Raw genomic sequence first — 23198 nt, 5'->3', positions numbered from 1 at the left:
CCCGTCATTTACATGGTCACTAACTATTGTGACCGCCATTAGAGCCTGTTCTCTCACTGTTTTCCACCATTCTCTCCTCTCCTGCCCCCAGGACTTTCTCTCTTTCCTGCCCCCCCCCCTCCCCCCCCCCCACACACACACACACATTGTGGCTTTTTCTTTGCCACATTCAGTCCCCCAGATCTTTCCCTCCCACAGCTAGTTCTCTATTCTACCCTTTGTCTCTCTTCCCCCATTTTCTCTCTCTTCCCTCCATTATTTCTGCCTGTTTTCTCTCTTTTCCCCATTCTCTTTCTCTCTCTCAAAAGTTCCATCTCCAGCCCCACAGTGCCCCGGGGTGGCAAGGCCTGCTTTACTGCTGGACTTTGGGAGGATTGGATGAGACAGCTGGTGTGTGGCAGTCTTCTGATGACGGTCACTCTGTGACCAAAAACGTTTGAGATATGGAATTATCTATGCCGAATTTAAGCTCTGAATAATAAATCCTTTGTGATTATTCATATGAAAAATCCTGGTGAGTGCTCCACTTTTCAGTTCTAAATTTGGATACCCTTCTTGAGTATTTTTGGTGACACCCCACTGGATGGACATTGTATATGAGAGTGCGACCTAAATATATATATATATATATATATAAAAGAGCAAAAATGACAGCACTCAAAACCATAGTACAGAATGAATAGATGGTGCAAGGCAGTAAAATAACATAAAGGCACTCGCTTTTCCAGCTCATTGGAAAAAGCAAAACAAGCCAGCACTCACGGTTTAGATGAGAAAACAAAGAAGATTTATTCCATATCAAGGCGACAAGTGTACATACAGGCACAGCCCAACAGCTGTTTCAACCGATACAGGTCTTCCTCAGGGGAGACCTTCATTTTCTCATCTAAACCGTGAGTGCTGGCTTGTTTTGCTTTTTCCAATGAGCTGGAAAAGTGAGTGCCTTATATATATATATATATATATATATATATATATATATGAAAAGTGTATAAAGTGGTTTAAAGCGACCAATGGTGTCTTAAAACTTTAATGAGACTAAATTTAAAAATGGTAAAAATTTTATAAAATACAATTAGCACCAATACAAAAAGTGAATGATATAAAAACCATATACAAAAATCAATACAATAATATAAATAACAAATCACTGGACCTGTATGCCAATATACAAATTAATGTAAAATTGGTAGTGTAAACCGATATAGGACAAAAGGATCAAAATCCTAACAATAAAAATTGGAAATAAGATCAGCATAAAAAATGTATAAATGAGATTCTTAGCTTTTGAGGAGGTAAGTATTATAGCATCCAACGCGTTTCGTCCTATCTGGACTTCATCAAGGGGTAATTGGTGATTGGGACAGCACATCTATATATACCTGTGTTAATGAGGAAGTGATTCTTACATCACTTCCTGTCAATTACCAGATACGAAATTACATAACTATTTATGCATATCAAAACACAGTATCAATAGCCTCACAGCATAATGTCACTATGCTGTGCAAAACCGCTTTATAAAAGAACTAATTCCAAGTGTTTAAAACTGCAGAGAACGTGTTTAAAGTTCATGATCCTGGACTTTCTGTCCGGACCGTGGGTGACGTCACGTCCGCCCCACTTCCGGCGTCCGGCATCTTCAATTGCGCATGCGCCGGGTGCGGATCGTTGATGTGTCCATTGTCAGCTGCGCATGCGCCTGCTCTCCCATTAGATGGATATCAAAAGTTCACAGCATGTAGTAAATAGCGGCGGCCATGTTCTTGGAGTAGATTAAGACAGACACCTAATTGTATAGTTTCGATTTTAGTGCAAAATCATCATCAGGAACATGTACATTACAAACAGGCTTACCTTATAAATGCTCTAAACACCACCAGTGCCCCGCGTGCTTCCCTGCCATTTCCCGGCTTAAACTGATGTCATCAGCAGCGGCCCTGCCGTTGCCCTGACAACCAGCGCCGGCTTCCCCTCAGTGCTCCCCATCACCAAGGTAACTGAGTATAAACAACAGACGGCATTGCCGTTAAGACATATATCACAGCAAAATAGTCCATTCTTAGAATAGAGAAAGATTAGCAATTAGAGATAAGCAATAAATATGTATATACATATATAAGAAACGTACTTATGTAAAGCTACTGAAAGTCAGATACTCATTGAGCCCAAAGGGCTGTACTGTGTTTAACTCAAAAATCCATCTCGACTCTTATTGCAATAATAACCTATCACGATCACCCCCTCTCTTGTTGTCTGGTACATGATCTATGATCTTATAACACAACTGTGCCAAAGTATGTCTACATTGTTTGAAATGCCTGGCAACAGGCTGGTCGATGGTTTTGCCCTCCAATGCTTGATGTATGGCACTTCTATGTTGGGCCATCCTTTCTTTAAATGTTCTAATAGATTTCCCAACATAGTAACTGCCACAAGGACATCTAATAAAATAAATCGTATACCTGGTGGAACATGTTACTACATGTTTGATAGGGATTCTTTTTCCCGTATGTGGGTGTGCGAATGAATCCCCTACTTCCATATAGGTGCAAGTAGTGCACCCCAGACACCGATATTCTCCTGGTCTTTTTGTTAAAAAATTACCTACCACCGGTTTTAATCTTGATACATCCGTACACACTAATCTATCCCTTAAATTTCTACCTCTTCTATAACAAGGCATCAGCCTCTTGTTTTTCACTGAGGGTAAATGCCCATCTTGTTGAACAACAGGCCACAAACGTTTTGCTTCCTTTGTTAATTCTAGATTAGTATCAGTGTAATCGCTTACCCAGATCATAGAATCAGTGGTATTAGACTTATCATCTTGTGGTACCGGAATCTTTGGAGCTGACCTAGCCTTCAACATAGCTTTACTCAGTTCCCCACTATCATCTCCACGTTGTAGGAATCTTTCTCTCATCATGTCTATTCTCATCATCGATCTCACTGCAAATCCTGCGTACTCTCAGGAATTGCGAGTAAGGCAGACCTTTTTTGAGTGGAGCTGGATGAAAACTACTAGCCTCTAACATCGTATTACAGTCAGTTGGTTTTGAATATAGTGAAGTTCTCAAATTGTTGTTAACCAAAGAAACCTCTACATCGAGATAATGGATGCTGATCGCTTGAATGTCATACGTAAATTTAATATTTGGATCTAATGTATTGACCACATCCATCATCTCAATGAACTGTTCCCTTGTACCCAACCATAACATGAAAATATCATCGATGTAGCGCGTAAAGAAATGTATGCTATCAGAAAAGGACCTTCCGAAAAACATAAATCTCTCGACCTCAAACATAAATGCATTCGCAAACACTGGAGCTACGCAACTGCCCATTGCGCAGCCCAGTGTCTGCAGGAAAAAGACATCATCAAATAAGAAATAATTACTGCTTAAAGCTAAATGTAACAATTTCAAAAAGAAAGACAAATTTGGACCTTCATACAAAGGACTATTTTCCAACAATTTCTTTACAGCTTCCACTCCCCTATCTAATGGAATACAGGTTGAGTCTCCCTTATCCAAAATGCTTGGGACCAGAGGAATTTTGGATATCGGATTTTTCCGTATTTTGGAATAATTGCATACCATAATGAGATATTATGGTGATGACACCTAAATCTAAGCACAGAATGTATTTATGTTACATATACACCTTATACACCCAGCCTGAAGGTAATTTTAGCCAATATTTTTTATACCTTTGTGCATTAAACAAAGTGTGTGTACATTCACACGATTCATTTATGTTTCATTTACACCTTATGCACACAGCCTGAAGGTCATTTAATACAATATTTTTAATAACTTTGAGTATTAAACAAAGTTTGTGTACATTGAGCCATCAAAAACAAAGGTTTCACTATCTCAGTCTCGCTCAAAAAAGTCAGTATTTCGGAATATTCCGTATTTCGGAATATTTGGATATGGGATACTCAACCTGTATTTGTATATAAGCTGATTATATCAGCCGTGCATAACCAACAAGGGGAGGGAATTTGTCCCAATGCTCTTAATTTGGACAAAAAAGTATTAGTGTCCTTCAAATAGGTGTCCTGCGCTTGCACCACTGGTTGGATATAGTGATCAAGATATTTAGATACTTCATAAAACAATGAGTCTCTGGCAGACACAATTGGCCTGCCAGGCGGATTTTTACTGTTATTATGTAACTTCGGAATCGTATAAAAAATGGGTACTTTCGGGTATTTCTTCTGCAGTGCTGTAACGACATACTCTGTAATATAACCATCAGATCGAGCTTCTTCCAATAAATCAGAAAGTTCTTGCGTATATTGCAGTGTAGGATCACCTTCCAACTTACAATAAACTGACGTATCCAGAAGCTGCCTATACGCCTCATTCTTATAATCAGATCTTGTATAACGAGTGCACCCCCTTTATCTGCGTAGCGAGATCCTTTAGAGCACCCCACTCAGCTTTAGATAAATTACTATGGTGTGCCTTAACATGATTTTTATCCCTTGATGCGCTCTAGAATTAGAACTACGGTTTTATTTATTCAAAATCAGTTAGTGTATTTTGAATCTATTTCTTTGACACTACACCTTTATCAATGGGCAAGCTTCCACACAGAGATGATCCCCTGTCGAAAGAGACTAAAATTAAATAGAAACCAAAAAAGTATCTCTGTGGAGCGCACTTATTAAAGTATGATTTGGTATATTTATATCTGATTACTAATAAAGAGAGGATGACCTTACAAAAACACCCCTTTTCTTTAAAACACTTTTCTTTTTATTTCTAAAAACAATTCAAATTCTCATTTCCATTAAAAAGAATTGGCAAACATTTTTACAATGTATTATTGCTCATTAAAAATACAAAATTGAGTTTCAACTTTTCCAAACAAAAAATGTATATGCTTTTAACCAACGCGTTTCATCTGATAGCGACTTCTTCAGGGGTGTTCTTGATAATCTATATTATTCTTCAAAGTAATGACTTGTAGGTGGTTTGTCAAACTTTTTATTTATAATTTTATTTATAATGATTCCACTTTTGGATCCCTATGCATGCGGACACATAGGAGAGCTGCTGGGAAATAAAAGAGGCTTAACAATATTCAGTCCACTTTTGGATCCTTATTCTTATTGACATATGAAAGAGCTGCTGGAAAATTATAAATAAAAAGTTTGACAAACCACCTCCAAGTCATTACTTTGAAGAATAATATAGATTATCAAGAACACCCCTGAAGAAGTCGCTATCAGACGAAACGCGTTGGATGAAAGCATATACATTTTTTGTTTGGAAAAGCTGAAACTCAGTATTGTATTTTTAATGAGCAATAATACATTGTAAAAATGTTTACAAATTATTTTTAATGGAAATGAGAATTTGAATTGTTTTTAGCAATAAAAAGAAATGTGTTTTAAAGAAAAAGGGTGTTTTTGTAAGGTCATCCTCTCTTTATTAGTAACCAGATATAAATATACCAAATCATACTTTAATAAGTGCGCTCCACAGAGATACTTTTTTGGTTTTTGAATATATATATATATATATATATATATATATATACACACCACTCCTGAGGAAGGGGCTGTGTCCCCGAAAACGTTTGATCTGACCTGATCTCAATACAGTTTTTGTACACGCTGACAGTCTCCTGAGTGCCGTTCTTAGTTGGAGTGGTATGTGATTTCGTGAAATGGACACCGGAGCATTTGAGTCTTTAATGTGAGTGCAGGCTGAGTTGGACTGATTATTTATATATATATATACACACAGTATATAGTGATATTGCCCAGGGTCATAGAAAATGGGTCCAGGCCAGATTATTGTTGGGGCTTTGACCTAATCATGGAGGCGTGGCATAATTGTGTGGCAGCACAGCACACTGCACAGGATGGTGCTATGCCTCCCTCATCCGGGGGCAGGCCTGGGAGTGCAATTGGTGCAAGTGCTTTCCCCCACGCACATGCAGACAGAGGAGCCTCCCTGGACCCACTGCAGCCCAACACACAGCAGTGTATGCTGGGCTGGGAAGAGTAACCGCTGCTGCCAGACAAGAAATGGGGATTTGGCAGACCTGTTCCCCTGCTAGTCCCTTCCAACAAGCCTGGGTAATTATTACCTGAATCCCCCCCCCACCACCACCACCACCCCTGAAGCCCCTGATAAATCCCTGTTGGCATCAGGCAAGAGTCCTAAATAGAAGCTCAACCAGATGTGAGATGAGCTCAAGAGAGACTGTGGCAAAAATATAACAGAATCCAAATGTGAAAAATGCCACTATTCCAGCTAATTTCTGGTGAGTTTCAAGTAGCATTCTATTGTCAAGTATACAATAGAATGCTAATGTACGCCTTTTATAAGGTTAGACATGCAAGTCACCAGATGTAATACCCAGCGACTTCTAAAGGCTCTTAAAAATACAACAGAATAATTAGTGAAACAATAGGAAGGGTTCTGGACAGCTGTGGTTCTTTATGCAAGTTAAAATAAATAAATTAAAAAATGCATAAAATCCACCCCTACCCCCATAAAACAAGCACAACAAACACTAGTACTTCTGTTATGGTTCCCTACGAATTCCAGCCCTGTGCCAACCCACTATGGTGTGGAGACCCTATACTGCATATCCCCCATGCAATAGTGCCACCAGCCATGGTTGCAGTGCTACAAGTGTGGCGGTACAGCATACTGGTTAGAAATTCCCAGGCGGTACGCTGTTTCGCCGAGTCGCCACCTCGCAGACGCCGGGTGTTGGAGAGAGGAGAGGGCAGCATGCCCTTATCCTCTCCTGCCTGCCCGAGTCCAGCTGCCCGCACTGAAACGCCGGTTTGTGAGCCAATCAGAGCTCGCGGACCGGCAGCCAATCAGGAGCTGTCACTGCCGGATCGCGAGGACTGATTGGCTCGTGGACCGGCGCCAGTTCTAATATACAGAATGATGCTGCCGCCACAGGAAGACACGGAGACCGGACTGATGGCAGGAAGAGAGCGTGCTGCGCTCTCTTCTCCCCAGCAGCAGGCCAGCAGCAGAAGACCTTGCCAGCCCCATGCAGCAGCAACAACGGTGAGTTGTACTGCTGGGGCATATCTGGCACTTTGGGGGCATGTGTATCTGGCACTGTGGGGGCATATCTGGCATTAAAGGGGCATATCTGGAACTGTGGGTACATGTGTATCTGGCACTGTGGGGGCATAACTGACACTGAAGGGGCATATCTGGCACTCTGGGGGCATGTGTATCTGGCACTGTGGGGGCATGTGTATCTGGCACTTTAGGGGCATATCTGGCACTGTGGGGGCATATGCGTATCTGTCACTGTGGGGGCATATGTGTATCTGGCTCAGTGGGGGCATATCTGGCACTCTGGGGCAATGTGTATCTGGCACTCTGGGCCAATGTGTATCTGGCACTGTGGGGGTATATATGGCACTACTGGGAGCATTTGTGCATCTGGCACCATGGGGCATTTGTGCATCTGGCACTATAGGTGCATATCTGACACGGTGGGGGCATATTTGGCACTGTGGGGGCATGTGTATCTGGCACTATTGGGGTCATATGAGTATCTGGTCCCCCCCATATGTGTATCACGCCCCCATTTTCATTGGCCACACCCCATGTGACATTTGGCCTCACCCAATTTTTGGGTGCATGCGCCTTCATTGCGCACACACAGTACCTATAAGACATTTTTTTCTACTTGCACCATTGCCTGTTTGGTAAAACCTAGTGCTGGTTATGGACAGGAGGACCCCACACACTTTTTACCTCTGATTTTCCATTCACAGCCTAGGCAAAAGCACTATTGCTGGTTGAGTTTTTTGGGGGGAACACTGCACATTTCAACTCACTGGAAACATGCCAGAATGCCAGTGATTCAAGGTCTCATATCACACCACACTTACCCGGCAGACTGACGACTCAAAATCACGCGCAACTGCATCCGGAGAATTGGAGGCCAAAGTCGCTGAAGTCTCTCAGTAGAGTTCTGAGAGAATAGATTAGCTGAACATGTGTTAGTATAAGGCATTTGTTTACAATCTCTGCTGTGGATTAAAGCACTTATATGTTAAAAAGTCTGCAGGCTGTTGACCCATATTTGGCATTGAAACACCGCACAACCAGTCTGGCCAGAAACACATATGTTCACCTCATCAATCCACATTTGCGCATAGGATTTGCACACTTCTCTGGAGGAATTATACCTTACCGCCAAACCATATCACCAAGTAGAATGAGTTTACACGTCTTTGTCCATGTGCTATTCACATCAGCCAACTCAAGCCAAAAAGAAGCCAAGGATGAATGGACTCCTCTCTTGACAAAGTTACACTGTACACTGTAGCAGTATGAATGGGGATCAGGCCATTACCAGAATCCAGTTTTGGTGAATGAAGACACGAGAGACTGGGAATTTCTTAAAACATGGGTTGCTGCTACTGTGACATAAATGCCTAAGGGGGACATTTACTAAGCAGTGATAAGAGCAGAGAAGTGAGCCAGTGGAGAAGTTGTCCCATCAACCAATCAGCAGTTCTGTATAATTTTATAGTATGCAAATTATAGATGTAACTTCAGTGCTCACTGGTTGCCATGGGCACTTCTTCGCTCTTATCACTGCTTAGTAAATGTCCCCCGAAGCAATGACTGTAATTATTAGGACACATCCAAATATAGAAATGTTATTTATATACTCAACAGTTCTGCAGATTTCCCTGTAACTTTAATGACTAAATGAATGCATTAGTTATATAAATGTCCATGTTGACTTATATCATTACCGTAACGTAGAACAGTAATGCAGTAAGTGTCCTGTGATGTGGGTTTTAGAATGATAAAAGAATTAATGGCTTAGTCTGATGATATCATGAGTGCATAACCTACCTTGCAATCAAATATAAATCTATTGTTCTGTTGAGTCAGAGAACACCATTCCACTGTGAATCTTGGTTTGTCTGTACATTGCATTATTTACTATGGTTGGACATTTTTCTGACTAAGAAATTTAATGTTGAATTATTTTTATCATTAAATGGGTGGGAAAGTATATAATGTACTGTGCTTTTTAATTTATTGTGGCATTAAATCCATCCGTGGCATTACCTCAGAACCCACCACTGCTATAGATTCCCACTAGTGGCACTTACCCTTCCCCCTCATGCAGAGCGCAGTGAAGTGGCTCTCATAGCTGATCTCTGCATGTTGAAAATAGTGCCCAGTAGTCTTTAGACTTAGAGCTAACTTTTGTTTTTGAGACATGTGCTCCAGAATTCCGTTCGCTCAACTTGCAAAATGGGCATGTGATATCAGCAGTCACAGTCCACGGGAAGTGGACCAGCAGGAGGAAATCAGTAATGCAAATGTGCAGATCTAATGTAATGATGGAGGATGGAGAAGGAGGGCACAGTCGTATGGGACGTGACTGTGTCAGGAAACGCATGTCTAGCAGTGGTTGCATCTCATGTGTCCATGCTAGGTAAGTGGCTGGTTACAGTTCCCTAATTGTGGCAACATACCGTGAAAAAGTGAGAAGAGTCCACCATACTTCACAACATAGAGATATGTTCAATCGGGACAAAATGAGTATAGCCTTCAATCTACTCAAATCCCACCCAGATTCTCAACACCAACTACAGAGTAAAACCCCACCCTTTCTCAAAGCCTTCCCTACTTGCAAGGTGCAAAATGGGGATAACTATGAGGTGTGCAGTCCATGGTTGTCATGTTTGCTACTACATTTACTGCCAGCCCTAAAGAGATTTACTAATAATTTTTATATTGCAAAAAAAATATAGAGATCAAAAAATGATTCGTCATATTAAAGCACTAAATTACACATAGGGCCTAATTCTGAGTTGATCGCAGCAGAAAATTTGTTAGCAATTGGGCAAAACCATGTGCACTGCAGGGGGGCAGATGTAACATGTGCAGAGAGAGTTAGATTTGGGTGGGTTATTTTGTTTCTGTGCAGGGTAAATACTGGCTGCTTTATTTTTACACTGCAATTTAGATTTCAGTTTGGTTACACCCCACCCAAATCTAACTCTCTCTGCACATGTTACATCTGCCCCCCCCCCCCTGCACTGCACATGGTTTTGCCCAACTGCTAACAAATTTGCTGCTGCGATCAACTCAGAATTAGGCCCATAGTGTGCACCAACAGTAAATAGGGTTGCAAAACTGGTTTTACCAATTTCATCTAGATAACACATCTTATTAATTTTATTTTTAGAACTTGTGTCAGCAAAATGTATGGCTGTCAGTGTAATCCATTAGCAAAGATTGTAGACTTGACTGAATCCGCAGGTTTTCTTTTCATGTATGATTTAATTGAAAAATATACCAAAGTTCATTCATAAGTTATTTTCTAGGTGTATAACATCTCACATTATCTTGTATTGCTAGTACATTACAGTTTTGTGTATTTTATGTCATCTATGTAGATTGCAGGACATCATGCACATAGGTTCCATGCAGCAAAAATTCCAGCTCATTTATTTGTATTCTGTAGTACTGTCATGTGTCTTCTGGAAGATCAGATCCTCATTTCCTTTGTGGCTGATTTGTTTTTTCTTGTCTATACATTATAATAGTATTATGATCCTTTGCCTCAGGCATGGTATTTGAAGTATTCTGCCAGCACGTAAGCCTTTCTTATTGATAACATGTGACAGCTTATGCAATTTGGTTTAGCATATGCTTTATATACAAGCAAGACATGAGGCATACAAGGCTTATGTGCAGAACTGAAGAAGGTCAGTCAGACTGTAATGCATGTACTTTCATAGCAGTTCAACACATCTTAGCAATCACTGATACACAGTAAAACTTTTGTATTTTGTTTTCTAGCAACTACTATCAAAAGTTTTATGTGAACATGGTTTTGTGCTACCGACGAATTACCCCTGGATACATCAGATTATTGCAGGTATGTTTTTTCCTAAATTGCTTAATATACTGTTTTCATTTACTTGTGTTTTATTATACAGAGGGTAAAAAATATTTTTATATACACACATAATGATATTAATTCAATATACTATGTAACCACCTGCACTGATAACATATGCAGTGTTACAGACAGTTCAAAAAACAAAGCACTGGTACCTCTGTGATTACAGTGTATAGTGCCCTGGACAGGATTATTAATTCCGTAAATCTGTATTATAATGGGTTTGCACGGGTGCAGCTGTCACCCAGCTGTAATATTAAGTGGAACTAAGAGTTTGAAACTCATTTAAAATATAAATTAACACACTGTACATTCTAAAAGTGCTTTTAAGTGATCTGTGATACAAAATGATACAAGACAAATTTTGTCTACTAAATACTGTACACTGTAACTATATCTAATATATCTGCTTTATAACAGAAGGACTAGTATACAGTATAACATGGTCATACTGTCCTCAATGTACTTAAATTATTTAATATTTTTGATTAAGCAGCCTCCAGACTCGCACGTATTTCATCGATTAGGTGGAGGAAGAGCTGGTGACATTTGAGGGGAGATTTATCAAAGCCTACAGAGAGATAAAGTGGTGAGAGATAAATTACTAAACAATTCTGTCATTTTTCAAACGCAACCTGTAACATGACACATAGAAGCTGATTGGTTGGTAGCTTGCTCTACTTTATCTCTCTCCAGGCTTTGATAAATCTCCCCCCTGGAGTTATAAAAGTCTTGCCATGTTAATGTAAGTAACTTTCATATGCAGAATACTATGCAGTATATAGATGCAGACCAGCTTGATTTCAGCTAATCATGGTGTGGTCTCCTTTGTGATAACCCACCATCTTTATTATCTCTAGTGTAAACTGGAGATCATTCCCTGGATCCGTTATCTAAGAACTAGTGCTAGTCGGGCATATTCAATAGCCCCGCGGCTAATTACAGGAGGCAGCATGGTTCACTTAGCAGTGATGCACGGGCAATAAAGAAAACGGCACAGTTAGGGCTTCACGCACGGTGAAAACCCATTGATTCTGCAATGTACGGGGAAGCAGTGAGTTTCCGCACAGTAATCCCAGATTTTAGGCTCAGGGAAAGGCTATTTAATTTAATAGCCTTCACTCACAGGGTAATTACCTGACAATTAGCTGTCGGGTAAACCTCACAGCTAATTGAATATGCCTGATTGAATCTTTAGAAAGGTGAAGTGTCATCCAGTATCTCATCTCTCTGGCCTCGCAGACAGTTGGTCAGATGCAGACTGTCAGGTAAAGTCCCAGAGGAGATGTTGCCTTGGATGGAAAAACAAACTTCAGTGCACAGAAACACAGTTATGTTAGATTAGATCTTGCAAACTTTACACCAAACATTTATTTATTATAGAAGCAGATACTCAGGGCCGGCTCTACCATTAGGCAGCTTTAGGCGGCTGCCTAGGGGCGCCGGCTCCTGGAGGGCGCCACTAAATTCATCTAGCAAAAAACTGAAGGATGACTCTGTGTGCGGCCTCCTCCTTACACTGCACTGGCTGCTGCTTCGGGTCTAATCAGGTGCAGCCGGCGCTATCAGGCTGTACCACAGAGTGCCTCAGCGCTTCCTACGTGCTAACAAGTGTAACATCATGTCATATGAAGGCACATAGGAGGCGGATGTAACTATGGCTCCACAAGGGGCGCCCCCATGGCCGCTGCTCATAGTCCTGATCCCGACTCTCTAGCAGCAAGCAGCACCTGACTACATGTCTGTCTGTACCTGCAGCATCGCTTTAATGCTCCTGCCAGCTATAAGAGGAGCCATACCAATTATGAGGGAAAACAAGGAAACTATTGGGTAAGTAACCCATGGGGATTTCTACAGGACCACAGACATCTTACAGCCTGGTGGGTGGTTTGCACTTGTAAACAGCATAATAGGGAAACACAGGCACCGGGGTACAATACAGTACAAATGGAGGAGGGGAGGTCTGTAATTAACTTACAGATGGAGGGATGGAACACAATAAGGACCATACAAATATATGTATATAATACTGTATGTATACACATACAATTAAATATCCCACCAGACCCCATATACAAATGCAGTGTATACAGGATGGATAGATAGATAGATAGATAGATAGATAGATAGATAGATAGATAGATAGATAGATAGATAGATAGATGGATGGATGGATAGATAGCACTCAGCAAAAAAAATGTAAATTGGCCTCAGTGTCCTATACAATTGCCAACATGCCAGCTAGCATGTATACATAGGCAGATAGAACGGTCATCACTCAAGGATTTGAAGGTAAAAGTACTGTATATTGTGAACAAAGTCCCGAAAATATACTTTTTCACTTTAAAAGTTCATGAGTGTTGTTTCTTCTTTCTGTATATGGGTAATAATGCAATATACCCTAGTCCACCTAGTGGCCACCTGCATTACCCCGCCGAAAGGTGGTGGTGGGGGGGTTTGCAGGTTAGGGGGTGCTAGGCTGAAGATTTGCCTAGGATGCATAGAGACCTTGCACCGGCCCTGCAGATACTGTATATGATTTGCTGAAAAGTTAATGCTGGCTAAAGTCAAGTGAGTGTTCTACAAGTTGTGTTCACCAACAGGTGCACTCTGAAAGTTCATGACTGATCATTTGTACTTTCAGTAAGAATTCAGCATTGAATCTCCAATGGATGCTACTAAATGGCAATAGTCACTATTTTTAAGATTTTTTTTTCTGAACTGGACCTCTCTACAAAACTTTACACAGGCTCTTAAGACCCACTTCTCAGTCAAAGCTTCCCTGTTCTCATACTAACCTACTGTTCTGTGCTCCTTGCTCACTGTCTCCCCATATGTGTCACCCCTGTCTATCTCCTACTTTCCTATAAACTGTAAGCTCTCATGAGCAGGTCCCCCTTCCCTGTACTATCATCTCCAACAACAGCACCACTTTTGTTTTTGGGTTCAGCTGTTCATTTAGGTATTATTACTGCTGCTGCCACAGTGTGTATGAACCTTTTCTGTCCCCTTCAATGCTGTGTACTGTAAGTCACTTTGCTCTTGTTTTGTTCATACTGTGGGGTATATTCAATTAGGGTCGGATCCATTCCGACATGCATTTGTCGGAATGGATCCGACAACCCTTATTCAATCTCATCTCAATTCGACTTTTAAAAAGTCGAATTGAGATGAGGGACCCAGAGGAGTAGAGGGGGGAGGGGGGGGGGGGAGCCTCAGGGAGACCAGCGGGGACAGCCGCGGGCAGACGGAGGAGAGCAGTGTTACAGTAGCGCTGCAGAAGGACGTCTGACAGCCGCCCGATCTCACGGCAGTGTCCACCCGGCTCCAGCAAGCGTGACCTCACTTGCTGGAGCCGGGTGGACGCTGCCGTCAGCAGCGCGGCTGTCAGACATCCTCCTGCAGCGCTGTGCTGTAGCGCTGCTCTCCCCTGTATGCCCGCGGCTGTCCCCCTTGTACCTGCGGCTCCCCCCCCCCCTCTCCTCCTCTGGGTCCCACATCTTAGTCCGACATTTTTTTATGTCGGACTGAGATGGTCGGAAACTGGGCCAAATCCTGTCGAATTTGGCCTTGTTTCACTCAAAAGTGCGTGAATCGGCAGCTATACCGCTGATTCACGTACTATTCGACAAGCCGAATTCCATGACTTGTTGAATAAAAACTGATGGGACTGAATAGGTCGAATCACTATTCGACCTTAAAAAGTCGAAAACTGCCGTCTTTTCGACAGACAGCAGTTTTCGATCCTAATTGAATATACCCCTGTATCTCTTTATGTACTTTGTAAGGTTCTGCAGACCCCTGGTGGTGTCAAATAAAGAATACTAATAGTAACATTTTGTTTTCCAGCTATTTGTGATGTTGGGCTGAAAGTTATTAGATTAAACATCATCTGTGTGTTACTGTTCTGATCCTTCTACTTGCCAACACCCCAGCAGTCTGGTTTAATGTATTCCCACCCCCAGAAAAAAAAAAGAAGAACATTCTTTATCACTGCATATCATTTATTTATTTAGTTAGTTACGGAAGTTAGATAATCTTCAGGTGCCAGGACACATGTTAATATAAGAGCTTGCGCTGAGAATAGAAACATAGAATAGAACATAGATAGGAAATACTTGGCCCATCTAGTCTGCCCATGTACCTACACACACTAACACACTAGGGTTAGTTTTTGTTGGGAGCCAATTAACCTACCAGTATATTTTTGGATTGTGGGAGGAAATCGGAGTACCTGGAGGAAACCCACGCAAGCAAGGAGAGAATATACAAACTCCACACAGCAGAGGCTGGCAAGAAAGTGGGGCAGGGTGCCATCTACCCCCTGGGCCAGTAAAATGTAAGTGATCCAGGGCCACCTGGCTGTAGGAGGCAAGCAGAGGTCTGACTGCTTCTGACTGCTCTCAATTATAACGTTTAACCCCCCTACCTGGCTGCTGAACAACAGGGGTTAGCAGAAAATGGTTACCATCATAGCAGGCTATAAGAAAATGGCCTCTGCTGACCACAGGTGTCCTTTCCCAGGAACCTAGGGGCTGGAGAGTGGATAAAGGGGTCGGGGCTTAATGGAGGAGTTGGGCTGCTCTTCCTTCTGTTGGAGTATGTACAGAGAGGGGATGGCAGAGGCCAGTACAGTTAGGAGCAGTCTAGAATAGTGCTATGTGAACTTCATGCATAAAGAGTGAACTTCTGGGCCAGCTTCACTTCTGGAGAGATTGTATTGGGAGTCAGCAGCTGTCTGCAAACTAAAGCAGATCAATACTAGTACTGTATAGCTCCACCTCTGCCCCCACATTGTAGACACTGCCACTGTAAAGCTCTACCCCCATGTACACTGACACTGTGCAGTCCCACCTGTTCGCCACCCTGTCTACACTTGTACTATGCAGCCTTACCTGTGCCCACTGACACCGTGCATCCCCCTGTGCCCCCACCCTGTGTACACTGTTACTATGCAGTCCCACCTGTGCCCACTGACACCATGCATCCCCCTGTGCCCACTGACACTGTGCATCCCCCCTGTGCCCCCACCCTGTGTACACTGGTACTATGCAGCTCCACCTGTGCACACTGACACCGTGCATCCCCCCTGTGCCCCCACCCTGTGTACATTGGTACTATGCAGCCCCACCTGTGCACACTGACACTGTGCATCCCCCCTGTGCCCCCACCCTGTGTACACTGTTACTATGCAGTCCCACCTGTGCCCACTGACACCATGCATCCCCCTGTGCCCACTGACACTGTGCATCCCCCCTGTGCCCCCATCCTGTGTACAGTGGTACTGTGCAGCCCCCCTGTGCCCACTGACACTGTGCATCCCCCCTGTGCCCCAACCCTGTGTACACTGGTACTATGCAGCCCCACCTCTGCCCACTGACACCGTGCATCCCCCTGTGTACACTGGTACTATGCAGCCCACCTGTGCCCACTGACACCGTGCATCCCCCCTGTGCCCCCACCCTGTGTACATTGGTACTATGGAGCCCACTGACACCGTGCATCCCCCTGTGCCCCCACCCTGTGTACATTGGTACTATGGAGCCCACTGACACCATGCATCCCCCCGTGCCCTCACCCTGTGCACACTGGTAATAAGCAGCCCACCAGTGCCCACTGACCATGTATAACCATCTGAACATCATTAGCAACTTGGTGCTATAGTTTTTGACAAAAAACACATTTGTGTACATGCATTACCTCCATACACTATAAACTGATGCTTACCCTGCGCACATGTAGTTGCTGAAATGAATTACAGTACTGTGTCACCTGTATGCTGCTGGAACAGTGATGTTAATGGTTTATTGTTGTGATTTATGAATTGCTATTCAAACGCCTCAGTGTTGTGAATGTGTTTTGTTCTGCACCGTCTTACTTTTTTTGTCTTGATATACATTTTATGTAATTTGAAAATTGAAGGAGCTGAGGGAAGTGATGTGAAGGGATTCAATATTATATCCCGGCTGTCGGGATTCCGGCGGTCAGGAGACTGACATTGTGATCCCAAAAGCTAGAATACCGGCGGCGAGCAAATTGTGTTCCTTCACGGGCTCACTGCGCTCACGCCGCTTCGGGCCCGGTGGTGACCTTTTGTCGCCACAGGGTTATATTCCCCCTCGGGTGGGGATTCCATCCGGTGATTGGGATTCTGACTGCTGGTATTTCACCGGGTGTCGGGATTCTGGTGTCTGTATCCTGACAGCCGGGATCCCGACAACCGGCAAATTGAACGCCTGCCATATGAAATGGTATATATTGGACATCATTCTGGTCCAGTTGATGTTGCTACTTATATTCGGCACTTTGCTCATGTGCAGGACCCATTGAGTGTGTGCACAAATGGGTCTTGCGTTGTAGGAAGTAGGATGGCAGCAGATTGTCAGTTATAGACAGTCTGCTGCCATTTTGGGGCGGGGAGGGGTGGCATCGCCCTCAGTTTCCCATAATGGAGGCATATAGCTGCTGTTTAGGGGGAGAGAAGAGGCCAGGAATCTCTGTAAACTGTCCGATGGGGAGTCAGTGATCCGATGCCTGCGTCCCAGGATGCAGGTCAGATCACTACTGCAGCAGGAGGCGTCTACTTGTGAAACGACCGATGTATCGTATGCAGTCCAGCCGCCTGGGAGCTGCCAGGAGAGTTGTCGGGGTATCGCATGTGTGGTTCACATGCGATACCTCGCACTAGTGGATGGCCACCTTAAGTGATCAGTTTTCTTCCGAGCTCAGACCCAGCTGCACAACTACGCATGTGTGACCTCTTGGTTGCGCGCATGCAGTGGAGTTAAAACCCCACCCAATACTCACCTGCGGGATGTGTGCTGTCTGTGTCCCAGCGCCGGTCTCCTGAGGGGCGTCGGTTTTCCGAGGTCGGGGGTTTAGAGTTAGGGCCCGGGGGGAAGGGTTAGGGTTAGGCACTAGGGGGGATAGGATTAGGCACTGGGAAGGGGGGGGGGGTAGCATTAGCTGACACCCCCAGAGGGTTAGCTGTAGCCAACACCCCTGGAGTGTTAACCCTAGCCGACACCCTCAGGGGTGTGGGGAGGGGGAAAAAGGTGAAATACCTACGCCCATTCGGTGTCAGGAGTCTCACCCGGGATGGGCGTTCTCACTCGGGATGCCGCCGGCATTTCCTACAAAACCCACTGTGCTAACTACTAATAGAGCACATTATTTAAAAGAGTATCAATCCCTCTTTGAAACGTGAGTGCTCCCATATGTGCCAATGCCAGTATGCTGGAGATAGGGCTATTTAGTACCTGTCCCATGTCTGGAGAACATAATGTTTTCTGCAGTTCAGGGTTGCTATTTGTTTTTGGTGATTGCCAGGGAATTACTGCTATGGCCCACATCATTTCAAAGAGGGGACTTCCATCTATCAAATATGGTGTGCACCTGAATTAATGGAAGTCAGGATAGGAGAGATTTTCCACCATCCCTAGACTTCTTTAGTTTTCTGTAGTGTAGGGGGCTATCATCTGAATGCTTCCCTTCACCATCTCCTTCATTTCATGGGGCATATGTAATAGGGTCTGAGATTGCTGGATGTGCCGGATGCTGGCCGTTCTGGGACGTTTTTTTAAAACTGCAGTCATTTACAAGGCATAACCATGCCTTGTAAATGATTGCCGCTTTAAAAACCCATCAGAGATCGGCCAGCATCCTGCACCTACGGCATACTCGGACCCTATCACATGTGCCCCATATCTTTTCATTTTTTTTATCTATAGTTTAGAGTAGGACCAGCCCCCTCTTGGATGATTATACTAACAATATATCTCTACAATCATATAAATTGCAGTAACATATCATTTTACAGCGAATGGAGTATATATATTATACAGTTTGATGTGGATGGTGTAATAAATATTTTAGGTATATCTGTGCTGATCTATGTACGTAGTAACTTTTTCTTTCCATTCTATGTATTAGTCCTTTCACTCTCTGTGTAATCTGTTTTTGTGTATGCTCTCTTATTCTCTTCCTCTTCGTTAGTTTCCTTCCTGTTAGCTCATCCATTCCTTTTCTTCATAGCCCAGTACTATGACTGAAAGAGTGCTGCCTTCTCTGGTGGTGGTGGTGATGTTGGTGGGGGGTGGTGAGGAGGGGGAGACATACTTGCTGCACTGTGTCTAATGGTAAGGGCAGAGGGTGATTGTGGAGTGAGTTCCCACTCTGTTTGTTGAGGGAGACAGAGTGGGCAAAGCATTTGCAAAACAGCAATCATCCACTTTTCACAAGACATGGAAAATGTGTCTTATACACAGAACTGTTTCATAAAGGATGTAGTCAAAAAGTTGACAGTGACACCACAATGTGTTGACATTCTCAGTGTCAACAGGTGAAATGTTGACATTGTCAGAATGTTGACGTTAGGGTTAGGTTGTGGTGAAGGTTAGGATTAGAAGTAGGGATTAGGGTTAGGGATTCAAATACTAAATCAGAACGCTGGAGGATTGGAGGTCTGACCCTGAAGTGATGGCCTTAGGACCCCTGGGACCCAGAATACTCAGCTGGAGCTGCTGCAACCACCAGGAGAAGATAAGTCACTCACCACTGGGCCATTTTAACATGTTGACAATTTATTACAGCCTACATGATGAATGTCAACATTACCTCAATGCCAACATTATCATGTTGTCAAAATGATTGTCGACATTTCATACCGAACCTGAAACATAATGGATGAATAATTATTGAGGCCATTTAAGATGGACAGCAATGGCATAAACTTCTAACTTCTTCAATAACTCACAATTCCAATTTGGCAATGACGCAAGTACTGTACTGTCTCTCTCTAACATATATTTGCTTTATGCATTCTTATTATGAAGACTATAAAATCTTATACTACACAACTAGTATAAGGATAAACATCATTTTCAAAACTTTCACAAAATGCACAATTGCCAGTATCACTTTTAGTACACTACACAACTTGCACATTTTTCAACTGTGTATATGCACCATTCTGCGGAAGTACAGTAAGGTGTGTTTGCACAAAGCACATTCCATTCTGCACACCAGACAGGTATAAATGCCCCTGTTTGAAGGCGGATCACCTGTAGGTTCTAGGTGCACAATACTCACTGATGATGATGATGATGATGATGATGATGCTATATCTGATTTACAGAATGTTGTCTACATAGAATAATTTTGCTGTGATCTATGCCAAAAAAGCATATTTCCATGTAATTTTAATTTTGTCTCAGCATTTGTTTTATTTTTTTTATTTTATATGTATATAACATTATTAGTAATTACAGGTTGAGTATCCCTTATCCAAAATGCTTGGGACCAGAGGTATTTTGGATATCGGATTTTTCCGTATTTTGGAATAATTGCATACCATAATGAGATATCATGGCGATGGGACCCAAGTCTAAGCACAGAATGCATTTATGTTTCATATACATCTTATACACACAGCCTGAAGGTAATTGTAGACAATATTTTTTTATAACTTTGTGCATTAAACAAAGTGTGTGTACATTCACACAATTCATTTATGTTTCACATACACCTTATACACACAGCCTGAAGGTAATTGTAGCCAATATTTTTTATAACTTTGTGCATTAAACAAAGTGTGTGTACATTCACACAATTCATTTATGTTTCACATACACCTTATACACACAGCCTGAATGTCATTTAATACAATATTTTTAATAACTTTGTGTATTAAACAAAGTATATACATTGAGCCACAGAAAACAAAGGTTTCACTATCTCACTCTCAGTCAATAAAGTCCGTATTTCGGAATATTCCATAATTCTGAATATTTGGATATGGGATACTCAACCTGTATATATTTTACAGCCTTTACTGTATTGTGTGTGAATTGGTACTGTATTTTAAGCATTTTTTTTATTTTTTTTTGGTCACTGTGAAGCCATACCACCAGTCATAACCCAGCTGTCAAAAACCTGTCACACCTGTTCTCTGCAGGAGTAAAAGAGGCCTATAGGCTAGCCTTGCTGAGCTGGATGCTTCATATATGCCAGAGGTTCTCAAACGCGGTCCTCAAGGCACCCCAATGATCTGAGTTTTAGGTATATCCATGGCTCAGCACAGATGGTTAAATCAAATTGACTGAGGTGCTAATTAAGTCACCTGTGGCTAAGCATGGATAAACAAAAAACCTGGATCGTTGGGGTGCCTTGAAGACCACGTTTGAGAACCTCTGATATATTTTGTATCTGGAATAAACCATGTTGCAATGCAAGGGGACCTTGTTACATTGGGCCTAATTACGAGTTGATCGCGCTAAGCTGCTTTTTGCAGCCCGTGCGATCAACTCTACTCCGCCTATGGGGGTGGGTTTTTTCCCATAGCAAGGCTGTGATCGCTTGTGCAACCCTGCTATGGTAAAAAAAAAAAAATGTGCAGTTTCTAAGTAGGTCTAGACATACTTACCAGTTGCGACGTTTTCAGCCTGTTCGGTCCTGGCTTTGACGTCAAACACCCGCCCTGGACACGCCTGCGTTTCTTCAAACACGCCTGCGTTTTTCTTACCACTCCCAGAAAATGACTCCGAACGCTGTGTTGCCGCCCAGGAATGGCCACCGCCTGTCTATCTTCAAGTGATCGCCGCTGCGATCGCTTTCTTCATTCCCTTCGTCGTTGCCCGGCGATGTCCGTGCACATTACGGCCCCCGCACATGCGCAGTAGTGACCTGGTCGCAGCTGTGCGAGCGAAAGCATGCTGCAATCGGGTAGTAATGACCCCCATTGTTTCTGAGCAGGGTAAATACTGGCTGCTTTTGCATGTCGCCCGCAAATGTTAGACAGCTTTATTTTTACACTGTAATTTAGATTTCAGTTTGGACAGACCCTACCCAAATCTAATTTTTTCTACAAATTACATCTGCCCCACCTACAGTGCAGCATGATTTGGCCATACCTCCCAGTAGTCCTGTTATTCGGACACCATCCCACCCATAGGCCGCAGTGTCCTGTGTGCGGTGGGGGTGCAAGGGTGGTTGGGGTAGCCTTTTGATCACCACTGCTCTGCTAGAGTGATTCCTGAATAGGTGCTTACAGTGCAGGGAAGTGAGATGGGGGCTGCCTATGTGAAAGGGGTGAAAAGGGGTCATGCCATGAGACCACACTCTACCATCTGAGGCCACACACCCTCCCATCGGGGCCATGCCCCCTTTTGGGGGAAGGGGGTGTGTGTAGGCAAACAAGCTTTGAGGGTGAGAGTCCATAAAAATAAGCTAAAAATATTCATTTACTTTTCACATCATTAAAAAAAAATGTTTGGATGATAGGGAATGGCAACATAGATAACCTTTAAGTTTAGTGGCATTTAAAATACATTTCTTTATGGATGATTATCAACAGCAATTAGGAACACAAAAATATCACTGGCTCAATGAATATTGATCAATGTATTCTTCCTAATATTTACCTGAAAGAACAAAAAGATGTCAGTTGATTTTTCTTTTTAACTGTAAAAGCTTTGCACAACTTCAGAGGTTGTCTATAGAATGCATGAGACTGAAAATACTGCAGATGAATTGTGTGTACATGGTGAGTACTGAATATAAATCTATGACCTCAATAATAAACGTTATCTTTTATATCCTTTGCTGCACCTTTCATTTCTATTACCTTTTAAGGTCAGTAAGTATAACATACTGTATGAAAGGTGGACACAAATCTAATTACCCTTTGTGTAAAGAATAATTTTGCTTAATCTGCTGCACAATGTTTGTTGAACTACATGGACTAGCATGCCCTGCCAACCATGCATTATTTAATCAACATCTGGTAGGAGATTTATTACTTAATTCTCTGTTGCTGTCTTTTTGCTAGATCCAGACTGCCAGGAAAATAATGGTAAACGGAACGGACACATTTATGGGGCGAGCAGCGTTTTTGTGTGGTGTTGCTGGGATCTGGATCTCGTCTTATAGTGCACAACATATGATTAAATGAGAATGATCACTTGTGTGTATGCACTTTGCATTGTTAAACTCAGATTCTGCATTTTCAGTTATATAAATTTAGAATGTGATTATGTGGAGTAATTATTTCTGCTATCATTATGTGATATTAGTACTAAAATGATTCTCGTGCCACAGCAATGGGATATCCATTCTGTTCTTTAATTGGCATAATTAGTCTTGTACAACCCTTTTCCATCTAAATATATGCACTGCATTTGCTAAACGATGTTCGACAGTGTTTGCAGCAATGACATAAATGGACTGTGCTCATATTTCTTTTGAAACAGTAT

General features: G+C 42.6%; 1 protein-coding gene across 1 annotated transcript in view; it reads left to right on the top strand.

Moving 5' to 3' along the window:
* Positions 1–22850, top strand: part of ERICH1 (glutamate rich 1) — a 254498-nt gene extending 231648 nt beyond the window's left edge. Inside the window, exons 8-9 of the transcript XR_010175981.1 lie at positions 10845–10923; positions 22775–22850. The gene's annotated coding sequence lies outside the window, so the exon portion shown is untranslated. The remainder of the gene's footprint in view (positions 1–10844; positions 10924–22774) is intronic.
* Positions 22851–23198: the final 348 nt, after the last annotated feature.

The sequence above is a fragment of the Pseudophryne corroboree genome, chromosome 4 (genome assembly GCF_028390025.1).
Source record: "Pseudophryne corroboree isolate aPseCor3 chromosome 4, aPseCor3.hap2, whole genome shotgun sequence".
NCBI lineage: Eukaryota > Metazoa > Chordata > Amphibia > Anura > Myobatrachidae > Pseudophryne > Pseudophryne corroboree.
The sequence above is the reverse complement of the archived record's forward strand: the minus strand, read 5'-3'. Positions and strand labels throughout refer to the sequence as shown.